The following is a 10885-nucleotide window of genomic DNA, read 5'->3' on the forward strand; positions in this document are numbered from 1 at the left end:
CCATTCTACTCACATCACATCAGCAGAGGTTTTACTTTCTTACAAACTATCCAGTGATTTTTATATTTTATATAATTCAGGGGTTGAACCAGATTATCTCTCAGATTCTTATGAGTCTTAAGCAGTTTGACATTTTTTCAAAACCTGTTCAACGTAATCATTTTTTAAAAGATCTCTTATGTATCCACATGACATAACAACTAGCACTTTTTGATCCAGTGAAGAGAAGATCATCAGTAGCATCTACAGAGAGCATAGCTGTTTTGTGCCCTTCAACTTTGTGCACACACTGAAATGGGGGTGTTCTGATTCATTTTGAACCTGGAAATGGGTTGATTGTGCCCCTGAGCTGGCAGAAAACTAAACAGAGCTTAATTTCAGTAGATGTATCATGAAACTACTTTTAATTTTTTTCTCTGACTTTAAGAATTCTTTCCAAGTAATTAGTAATGAAATCCATACTGCTCCCTTGTCTCATTTTTTAAGCAAAGGGACACAGAGTGAAACAGTAAAAGCAGTGATGGTGTGCACCAACTAATCAGGTGTCAGCTAGCAGGTGCATTCTGCAAGGAGCGAAGCCAGTGCTGCATCTGGATTTTCTTATTAGTAATTTCATCTCTTTCAAGTTTAATGAAGTAATATTGGAGCTATTCAAGTATAGTGAATTCTGACAGGTAAGAAAGTATAAATGATGGTTAACTGGAAGATGTGACTCTGTCAGGCTGGAGTATAATTCCATGTCAAAAAAGACATTCTGGAGGAAGTATAACACATATAACCTAAGATACTAAGAAAGCAAATTTGAAACCAATTTGAAGAAATATAAGAATATTTGCATAGACAGAAATTCTAAAGCGAGAATGGCTCAAAAATAACAAAAACTTTCTAAAACTCTTAACAGTGTCAAAGAGAAAAAAATTTAAGAGTAAAATTTTAAGAGAACAGTGAGTCTCTTTAGGGAACTTTCTGATAAATTTAAGATTTCTGAAGTTTCTGCTTTATACCATTGGACTATGAACTATGGAAATAGAAAGTTTATCAAAACACTGTCCCTGTCCTAAAGGAATTTAAGACGGGATCTGAGTTGAAATAAATGTATGAGGAAAACTAAAGATGAGTGTGAAATAAGACATAATAAATATGTAAGTTGAATGTAACTGTGCTTCAGAGCAGGAAGAAAAATGTTGAAATATGCCCATTATATAAGACAGATGGCATAATATTAGAGCAGATACAGGCATAAAACAAAGCTATCTGTTTCCATCTTTTTGATGAATGAGAACAACCTTCATGATGCAAGGGACAGGAATAATTAAGAAGAAATGTAAGCCTAAGATAAGTTAGAACTGATAATGAAGACCTATTCAATGAGTTTAAGTACTTCTGTTTCTGAAACATTATGTCACGGGGTTTTGAAAGTACGTACCATTGTAGAGGCAAAATCATTTTTGGTACACCGGATCAATAAAGGGTATAAAACACATAGACTCAATTTTCTATAAAGGAGAAAAATAGTGGATTTCAGAGATTACAGATGGGTAACTCTTGTTGATCCTCACAGAGGAAAACATTAAATAATTACAAACACTTAAATGCTTATATAAATGCTCATATATAAGAGATAACATGAGTTCACTAACCTCATGGGGAAGTTCTTTGTAGAATTAATAGGCAGCATATTAGGGGAATGTCATATTCACAACATATGTTGACTCCAGAATTGTCCATACAAAAAGCTTTTCAAATGACATCCTTTTAGATAAGGTAAGTAAAACACTATTGTAAGTAAGGTAGTTCCATCAGTGGCTGAAGAATCACACCTAAAGGGTCCATGTTCCTGTCAGTCTGGAAAGAGGTCTTCAATCTCAAGCAATCTTTCCTCAGAAACAAAGACAGACATGGCATGTTTATTAAATTGACATATGAGATACACTGCCTAGAAAAAATTATAACAAAATTCATTTAAGTACATACCTAGCACTAAAATATTCAATGAAAAAAATTAAGCATAAAATGTAAGTTGAAGATAGAAGAGAATGCTCCAAGTAGGAAAGGGGCTTAACTCAATTTTACAAGCTAAAGAAATTTGTTTATTGATATCAGATCAATGGTTTAACAATTTTTGATTCCTCTACCAATATTTTCAATGACTTGTGCAATAGAAGTAAATATTTCAGAAGAAAGCAAGAGAGTTACTACATTCTGCTGAGGCCACATCTGGAATGAGGTTGAGCTCTGGATGCCACATTCTAAGAAGGACTGTGAAAAATGGGAGATTTTCCGAACCTGTGGAAGCAGGAAGGATCCTAGACTATCTCATATTAGGAATAGATAAATCTAAAACTATTGAGATGATGAGAACCTTAATTAGAGAGAGCCTACAAAACCACAGTTAAATGGCTGAATATTTAAAAGATCTGTCACATACCCACAAAAAGATAGACTGGATTAATTCTACTATAGCTCAAGAGGGCTGATGAAAGACCAATGAATAGAAATTTAAAGGATGTAAGTTTAGACTCAGGATTTTAAAAAATCCTTTATTTTTAGGGTTTAGTTATAATGATTTCAAAAAATGAAGGGAGTTCCTCATTTCTAGAAATAATGCCAGGAACTGTTATCACACGGATGTATAATGACAAAATCCAAAGTATTATTTGCATACATTCATCAATTTGAGATTTTTGAAACAAATGCTCAGTAACTTGTTGGTAATCTAAGAATTTAACCAGAACTGAAATGTGAGCAAAACCTCAAAAGTCTGAATCTGCCATTTCAAGATCTTAACTGATGTGGGGTTTAAAAGCTATGAACTGAAACCATCAAATTATAACTATTTTTTTTCACGTTGAAAAGTTATGATCTAATATACAGTCAACTACTACTGTTACTTCAAAAACAGAATATGTATGTATGTATGTATGTATGTATGTATGTATGTATGTATGTATATATGTATGTATGTATGTATGTATATTCTAAGAAGGTGATTATAAAGAAAAAAAAAGGTTAACAGCCTAAGAGTTTTATGATCTGCATTTAATGACACAAATCATCCTAAGGGGAAAAAAAACTAAAGAGCACCCTCAGTTATATAATATTAAGTCCAAAAAATTTCCTTCATTCAGATTATTCTTTATCCTAAGAATCTATTAAGTGTTCCCTTCATGACATAACATCCAACATAATTCTGTCATTTCAAAGGTTGTAATATTACAAAAGTAAATATTTGCCTACAGTGACTTAATTTATGGCATAGCCTAGAGACCAGGATGTCCCTTTTTCATTCTTACATGTTTTATTTCCTCAGACCTTTGAATAAAAAGAATTTCAACACTAAATAAAGCATTTTATTCATTAGATACTGGAAAATACTCTCATATATTCAGAATATTAGGATTAATGTTTTATAGAGATTACCTTATATCAAAGATAATAGAAAAATATAGAAATGGGAAACATACATCCATGGTATTTCTTTTCTATTAAAGTTAATCTATTCACATTCTGAAATACATAAATCAACTTTAAAATTGTTTAAGTTATGGTTAAATATTGCAAACTTACACAACAGATCTGATCTGAAGGGAAAAAAAAAATGCTTATTTTTGTTCCATGCAAAACCAGTAAAGTCTTGCAATGCTGTGAATGTGTGAATGAGATTAATTTCCTCTCCTTTCCCCTGACTACCTTCTGGAGGATATACTGATGATCAGGAAAATGGCCATAAAACATGGGGAAATGTAGAATGAGAAAGGAGACAAAATGACTAGTAGAAAGAGGAAATGATAGAAAGAAAAAGAAATTAAGGGTCCAAAAAAATCCATAACATGCAAAAAATGTAACACTGTTATTTCTAAAATAGCATTTACTAGTTAAAAATATCTTTAAAAACTCTTTTTCTTTCTATTTCTATACTTTAGGTACCATAGTATTCTTTTTTCCCTAGCATACCATTTTTCATCACAAACCCTGACATAAACTTCTTATTTGAAATCAATAAACCAACATGAAAAAATACCTTATTCACCTCCCACACTTTGAGGAGGCAATATTCATTGAGGAAATTAATTTTCATAGAACTAAATTTCTTTCAAAGAAAACTTTTAGATTATAGACAGAAAACAAGCAGCACACTTTTTTTGTTATACAAAAAAGTCTGCCACTATTTTGTCTGAAAGTTATGATCACAAAAATTTATTTTATATAAAAATTTATGGTTAAAAATATTAGTGCGTTGACATTTACCAGTTACCAGTTATGAATGCAACAAAAATGAGGCTTGCTTAAATTTTCTAGTAAGGCATTTTAGAACATCACTGAAAGGCCAGAAAGTAGGAAAGACAGAAAGTCCCTGTGTACTTCCGCCAGAGAAGAGTTACTTTCATCAGACCTACAGGGAAAGAGTCAGAATTATGAGGAGAAATAATGCAGGTGTTAAAAGGCAGACTCTGAGGCTGAACTGATTCAATAGTATGAATAATAGAAACACAGCAAACACTTCCTTTAATGGGCCCTGCTTTCCCATTTGCGATGGATATCAGCAAATTCAATATACACCTAAATTAGGTAAAATATTTTGTTCTTATATTTTCTACCAAGATTTGGGGGCAAAAACTTTCTATTACTGATACATGGAACCCATCTGTCCTCGCTTTCTAACATGTAGGACCTGAAGAGGAACACCATCAGGTAAATGAAATCCATCAATTCAGGGTGCTTTTTAATCTGACTAGTACTAGAAAACTTTTCATTTCAATAACCATTAATGAATTTCATTCCTCTTGATAATTACTTTAGAGTCTCATATGAAAGTTACACAAATACATGTCTGCATGGGGAGCGAATCAGTCAAAATTTAATAACCTTTGATTTAACTCATCTCAAAAACATGGAGGTCTTCTGCATAGTCAGTCCCTCAGTAACAGCTGGGAGGATTTGGTGGTATTTTAAAAATAGTTGAGCCATTCCTGTCAGACTGACCCTGAATCCTCCAGGACTGACAGTAAGTCTGTTTATTATGATACTAAATATTTACTGTGCAGTATCATATAATAGGCTTGGAAAGAATGAGGACAGAGTGAGTGCTGGCATGTCATATCATCAGAAACAATGTGTGAGACCTAACTTCTAGCAGGTGAGATATGCTAGTCTCAAAAAGGAGCCCAAAGAAAGTGATTCAAAAGGTAGGTGAGGGTTTGGGGTAGTCAATTATTCTAAGTTTTAATTTATAGAGATGGCAATGCAGTAAAATGATTGGTAGCTTATAAACTATTTCAGTAAAAAAAAAAAATGGAACTATGATTAGACCGTCACGATTATCAAAACACTGACAGAAAATTTTATGACTGTAAATACAAGGTAGACAAAATTTAGTAATTCTTCATATCACTAGTGAAAATGGACTTCCTAAAGATATTCCTAATGCTCTACTCTTTTCTCAATTAAATGAGAGGTATGATTTAACAATGTTCAAGAGTCTTTTAATATTTGTTTTTAAATTAAAAAAAATCACCTAACTAGACCATTTTAAAGGACTTATCATCTACTGATTAAACTATATTAAAATCTAGTCAAGAATTTTATACATAAATTAAGTAGATTAAAGATTATTTCAAAATAATGTTATATCTCTCTAAGTCTACAGAGCCATTTAGCATGATCTAAACATGCCAGACAGATCTTAAACAGTACCTGTAAATTTCAAAATCGTTTATATATATAGGAAGATCATAACTTAGAAAACAAATTGGTATGGGAGACTGGATATCAAGTACATACCTCCACAATGTTATAATTCAAAATCAAAGCAGACAAGTTAGAGTTAATAAATACCTTATGGCAACACCGTTACTATGAAATTCTTACAAAAGAGATTCTGGCTCAATGTAGGAATATTTTTTCACTTCAAATTTGATGAAAATTATATTTTACATACCCCTCCAACTTTTCTTCCCCAACAGCCCACCCTGAGTTTTACCCCCTCTGCCCATAATGGTACTCTTTTTTTCCAAGCACACACTGACTCAAGTTTTGTGATGGACTTGTGGAACAACCAAATGGTAACAACAAGTTACACATTTGTGACCCGGTCTCTGTAAGCTGTTATTTCCACCAAAGGTAAAACAGTTTGCCTCTTTTCAATGCAGTCTATCAGGATTAGAGGCTTTTATGGGCTCAGTGAAGGTGAAGAATCCCAATAAATTTCAACTTCAAGTGATTGCAAAGATATTTCAATTCTAACTGACTTGCAAAAGGAAAAGACAAGGCAAGTGCTGAAGTGGAGCAATGCAAATCAACAGCAGGGAATAATGTTCAGCAGGAAAATAAATTCACCTAATTTTGTGTATATGGTTCATTTCCATTGGAAAAACACGTAAAACACAGCAAGAGTTCACAAGTCAGACTCCATCTCCCACACAGAGAGAAAGCTAAATTTTTCTAAATTGTATTGAAATGTTCAGGAATATTATAATCCATAGTTGGGACTCTTTTACATAATGACTTACTTATCCTGCTGAAGTGGTGTGTTTTCCTGAGAAACAGTAAGACAATTAAAAACATTCAGTTCATTACGGGGCTGGCTTGGTGGGGAAGAAGGAGGTGAAAGAGTAGCCTCTGAGGTTCCAGAATCTGAGCAACAAGGAAAAAAACAGTTAAATAGCTGGCTTTAATTGGCTTTTGTTTGTTAGAAATGTTAAAAGAAACATGCTTAAAAAATAAAAGAAAAAAGGTTCTCATTAAAGAATTCCTTCCTTCCTTTTTTTCTTCCTCTTTTGCTTTTTCATAAGATAAAATGTACTCTGAACAATTTAATTAATTTTTTTCAAATTTGTAGATACTGACAGGCATATGTAGAATAGATAAACAAGTTTATACTGTATAGCACAGGGAAATATATACAAGATCTTGTGGTAGCTCAGAGTGAAAAAGAATGTGACAATGAATATATGTATGTTCATGTATAACTGAAAAATTGTGCTCTACACTGGAAATTGACACATCTGAATAAAAAAATGTAAAGAAAAATGATTTCCCACTGGATTGTGTTATATTGGCCACAAGATGGCACTAAAGAAAAAGTTCTGTCTGCTAAAATCCAAACTCGGTATGAATAAAGCAAGGCAAATTTAAAATTATACAATTTTACAGTTAAGACCAAGAAGCTCACTTTGTAGATGAGGAAACAGACCCTGAGAGATTAAGAGGGATTTCTTATTCAACTGATTAATTCATTTATTTTTAAATTACTATTTGCTCCATCCCCTATATCCTAGTTATTCTTGAGATATTTGATTCAGTAGAAACAGGTAAATTGCATCTTTAAATACAGGAAGCAAAGATGATAAGAATAATTTCCATGACATTCAAGGCAGCTAAATCAGTGGTCAAAGTAGAGAGTGTGAATGATGGGAGGGGGTTGGTATAAGATCATTCACTTCAGTACAGAAAATACCCAAAAACTTCTTTTTATATTTATTTTATGTTGAAGAAATAGGCTTTGCCAATATTTGAATGGAGATTGCCATTGATACGCTCACTCAAGACCATGTCAGTGATCTACCTGCCATATGCAGCTCGTCAGGTGACCCGAGGGAAATCTGAGTGTGCCACAGTGTAGAAGGGTACAGTAGCTCTTACCAATCCATAACTTTCTGTGTGTTGTGGTGTTGCAATTTATAAATGCCCAGGTAAGTGGACCATCAGATTATATTATATATTGTTAGGCAAACTAACCCTCACAAAACAAACTAACTCACAAAACACACACATAGCTTTTCAAAGATGTCAACAACAAAAAATTAAGGATAATACCAATTTAAATATGAAAGAACAGCAAGTCCACAAGCCAACAGCTGATTTGATTGTATTAAGTCAAATCAGTCACAATTCCAGCCAGCCTAAATATGGAAAATTATTTCACTATTGTCCTTTAGCATCTAAGTGCAGCTGATAATTTTTATACAATCTATCAGATAAAAAAGCATTAGCAATTTACTGTTTTTGTTCCTTGGTCTTTGGGTTTTCTGCTTTCTCACACACCATTCTCCTTGCTATAAGGGATGGCTCTGGTGGTTTTTCTGATAGAGATGACTGTCTGGAACTAAGAGATAAAAAGATTTTGTAATCATCTAATTTTAAATATATACACATAACTTTGGCAATTCAACCTAAATTTTTAATAGATTACTAACTAGAACTTGAAAAAGGTTACTTGGGAATAAAAGATAGAACTAGGATAGGAAAATCTTACACAAGTTATTTTTAATTAATGGGAGCTTGACAACTGCATATTTAATTTTTAAATTGGAAATCTTATCAAAAATATATAAGCCTATTATCTTTCAACATAAACATCAATGCTATACTGCCAAATGGCTAAAATGAATTTTTAAATTTTAAATGTATTTAAGTTTGATTAAAACTGCTTTAGTTGAAGAAAAGTAGCCTTTACTATTTTGCAAGAACAAAAATATTAGAATATTGGAATATGAGAAACAATGAAATTTAATGAATTATTATTACAGAGTCACAAAAGAATACTACAGGTGAGCACAAAAATATTTTACTTAACTAGTATTTAAGCATTAGTTAGCTATATAAATTTTGGTTAAAAATATTCTTGTTTTATTATAAATTTTAAATGTTGAATGATGGCTGTAAAGCTAACAATTTAAGACTGATTTTTGTGTATAGTGGTAATAAATTTTAATTGGAAAGAAATGAAATTTTGCTATCCTTGGCTAGTTATACTAATAAGGAAAAAAAACACTAAAGAATTCGGAAGCAGGATCCTCAGAATGGGCTTACAATGATTCCTACTTGAAAGTGAAAACTGAGTGTAACTAAACTTCATGTGCCTGATTTTTCTAACAAGGGGAAGTCACACTTTAGAAGCTCTGCATCATTTAAATCATAAGGCCTACTTAGGTAAATTATTTTATTTTATGCAATAAAAGTCCTGAAGTAATGGGTTATAAGAGTCATTCCACCAGCACATGACCATCTCTTAAATTTGTACAGAATTACACAAGCATCTTAATTGATGAAAACTTGAAAATAAGTCATGTGAATAGACAGTATGTAAAAGATGTTTTCCACAACCTGTCATGAATGATAACATTTTTAAAATGAAAAAGGCAAAAAGAATACATTACCTGAATTCTGGATTCCAGGTCATAGATTTGGTCTTGAAGTTCCAAAAGCCTTTATTCATCTGACCGATGAAATGCTGAACACAAGGGAGTTTCTAAAATCTGTTCTCAGTTCTGTATCACTACCTTCACCAAAAGCATTTCTTCTACTGTTATCTTATCAAAAAACACTGAAGGCATAAGCCATACTGGTTAGCAACCTTTATCAGCAAACTCAATAATTAATCACATAGGCCACCTCAAGCACAAGCAAGAAAGTTCTTCCATAGTTAAGATTAATTTTGGACCTAAAGCTTACTAAATGGAAGACAATGAATATACCTTCATCAGATGAAGAAAGTTATGTGAAATATATTCAAGTTGGGGGCAGGGAGTTTGTTATATTTTATATTTGCATAGTCATTTAGTGTGTGCCACATTTTTGGCACTATTTCTCAATGCAGTCATGTGTTATCCAATAAATCATTTGCTAGATCATATGTGAGGGTTCGTTTGAAAAAAGTCATTAAAAATCCTTACCAGTGAATGACTGATGTAGTTTTAATACAACTAACAAAAAATACACACACACACACTGGCCTGTGTAGGAAAATTATTCTTCTCAAGATAATTATGAACAATTTCTAAATAAAATCTGTTTTGAATAGAATGTTTCTTGTTCAGATTATCACAGATGGGAAATGTTCCCCCCTTCAAATCTTTAATAATACAGTAACAATACTTTGTGTATACACTCATCCCAGACATGCAATGTCTTCAAGGCAAAGAGTTAGGAAAGTTCAAAATGTATTAAATTGGTAATTGACATCTGCATTTTTCTTTAACAGTGTCAGCAAAAGTCTACTAACGTCACCAGGCTCTTAGAATTAGGATATATCATAATTTAGAGCAAACTGAAGAATCTTTAAGGTTCTGTTTGACATGATGATTCTATAGATGTCACTTTAACCTAAATTTGTTTCTAAATAAATTTTGTCTGTAATTCATGTCTCAGCCTTTATAAAAATAATAATCTTTAAGAAAGATCCTAAAACTTAGAAATAGGACAAAGCAATTTCAGCAAAGAATATCTCATTTAATTATTTTGAATATTCAAAAAATTAAGGGACATGACACCTAGCAGAAATTACTTTGAAAACTAAAAATCTTATTTACATAATTTAAAAAAAAATAGAAGTAAGAAATTAGCAACATTCATATTAAAAAATAAAAGTCAAAAGAAAGGAAGTTGGTGTAGCTGGGTCAGACTTACATGCTACCTAACTTAGAAGGGAGGTCAGACATGTGAGGGAGCTCTTTTCCCCTAGCAGAAGTACTGGTCTCAGTATTCATTCCAATCTCTTGCCCTTCTGCAACAGGTGTAGGAGGGCCAGGCAAGGAGGCATCTCCTGCACTAGTGTCTGAAGATAAAAACATTTAGCGTGGCTTTTCCTAGCAAGTGTGCCAAACATAACATGTAAGATAGTGACAAGCCAGAGTTACAGCCAGATAAGACTTTTAAGAGTCATAATAATAGCCAACATTTGTATTATGCTCATTGGATGCCAGAAATTGTTCTAAACACTTTATTATATTAGCATATACTATCATTATCTCAGTTCACAAATGAGAAAATGGAGGCACACAGAAGTAAAAGTCCAAAGTCACACAGTTAGTAAGTGGCAAAGTCAGATTCACCCAGGCAATCTGCCTCCAACATTACTGCACTATCCTGACACTCGTGGCCATCT

At 32.5% G+C, this 10885-nt stretch overlaps 1 pseudogene; it reads right to left on the reverse strand.

Moving 5' to 3' along the window:
- Positions 1 to 10571, reverse strand: part of LOC105080075 (kinesin-like protein KIF21A) — a 48580-nt pseudogene extending 38009 nt beyond the window's left edge.
- Between the last annotated feature and the right edge of the window lie 314 nt (positions 10572 to 10885).

Source organism: Camelus bactrianus, chromosome 14, assembly GCF_048773025.1.
Source record: "Camelus bactrianus isolate YW-2024 breed Bactrian camel chromosome 14, ASM4877302v1, whole genome shotgun sequence".
NCBI lineage: Eukaryota > Metazoa > Chordata > Mammalia > Artiodactyla > Camelidae > Camelus > Camelus bactrianus.